Raw genomic sequence first — 2,034 nt, forward strand, 5'->3', positions numbered from 1 at the left:
CATTAAGTTTGCAGACGACACAACAGTGGTAGGCCTGATCACCGACAACAACTAGACAGCCTATAGGGAGGAGATCATAGACCTGGTCGGGTGGTGCCAGAAAAAAAACCTATCCCTCAACGTAACGAAGACTAAGAAGATTATTGTGGATTATGGGAAAAGGAGGACTGTTTACTAAATATTGCATAACCTGTAACATTTATCATGTCAAGAGGCTAAATGGATTCTTTGGATGTGAATCAGAGAAGGGCAGAATAGTGGAGATGATTGTGGACTACAGGACGCCCCCATTCTCATCGACAGGGCTGTAGTGGAGCAGGTTGAGAGCTTCAAGTTCCTTGGTGTCCACATCACCAACGAACTAGAATGGTCCAAACACACCAAGACAGTCGTGAAGAGGGCACGACAAAGCCTATTCCCCCTCAGGAAACTAAAAAGATTTGGCATGGGTACGCAGATCCTCAAAAGGTTCTACAGCTGCAACATCGAGAGCATCCTGACCGGTTGCATCACTGCCTGGTACGGCAATAGTTCGGCCTCCGACCGCAAGGCACTACAGAGGGTAGTGCGTACGGCCCAGTACATCACTGGGGCTAAGCTGCCTGCCATCCAGGACCTCTACACCAGGTGGTGTCAGAGGAAGGCCCTAAAAATTGTCAAAGACCCCAGCCATCCCAGTTGTCATGACGTTGACCTGTGGGTAAGGTTTATGACCCCCCCATAAATACCTTTCTCCCCTCCCTCTCTCTCTTGAATAGCCTTTGTTAAACATAGAGAGTCTGGGAATATCAAACAAGTGGAGGGAAAGGAACCATATTTCGGTAATAGAACCAGTTGACAATATGCGTTGGTACTTAATGAATATGATGTCAGTTCGGTTGTCATCTGAGACATTATGACTGATGACAGGACGACCTAAACTGTATCTGGGAAAGTCTACATATTATAGTTATCATATTCACATGGAATTGTTGTGCAATTCAAATGTTTAAATATAAAATTATTTTGTACCAGATGAAATGTAATTTTAGCTTCCAAATGAGAGATTTGGGTTTTCATAAGGTTAGGGCTCTGCTCAATCAGTGGCCCGCCCCTGTGAAGAGACATGGGTTATAAACTATGAAACACACCCTTCTCCCTCCACTATATAAGCCCTTGATGGAAATGGAACCTCCTGTTCCGGGTACATTAGGATGACGATCCAATGTCAGAAGGATTCAGATAATAACTACAGAACGAAGCCAACCACAGCGTGAGCTTTGGTTGCGAATGGTATGAACTTTGAACTCTTATTCGCTACAGAAGTGATACCTCCTAGCCGTTGAGCTAGCAGCGGCCGCTGTAAACGTGGGCTAGGAAAGGACGGACAGAGTATCCCGTCTACCACACAACAACGACACTACAACGTTTCCCGTTCACAACCAGAGACACTCTTCAATGAACAAAGGACTCTGTTGGGCAACACGGCCATCCATCTACCACCAACCTATTGAAGCGCAGCTCAGAGTAAATATTTATTGCATTTTCCTTTTCCAATGGGCGGTCATTTAGAATGCTTAAGATTCTGTATTTACGATAGAGTAGCTGCCTACGGCCCGATAGAGACATCGCTTCTCTCTTTGTTCTTCAATCTTCCCGCTCTTTCACTCAAACCCAACCCCCTTTTCTTTGGGTAACCAGCTGTCATATCTGTTCCATCCGCTAGGGACGTTTTCCTTTATGACATCATTTGTAATCAAGGTATGATTAATTCTGTGTATATGTAATTCTGTGTGATTAGTTAGGTATTTAGTAAATAAATAATTAAACCCAATTTTGTTTTTCTGATTCAACTTGTTAGCCAGGGTTCGTGAAGATAACCAAGACTTTACAACTTTCAGATGAGACTGAAATAAGGTGACGATTAATATTGACTGCTATTTGATGTAAAATATTACTAGGTCTTTAAGAGTTTATTCGGAAGATAACTGCTCTATAAATATTATTTTGTGGTGCCCCGACTTTCTAGTTAATTACATTTACATGATTAGCTCA

Source organism: Salvelinus sp. IW2-2015, unplaced genomic scaffold (genome assembly GCF_002910315.2).
Source record: "Salvelinus sp. IW2-2015 unplaced genomic scaffold, ASM291031v2 Un_scaffold1637, whole genome shotgun sequence".
Taxonomy (NCBI): Eukaryota; Metazoa; Chordata; class Actinopteri; order Salmoniformes; family Salmonidae; genus Salvelinus; species Salvelinus sp. IW2-2015.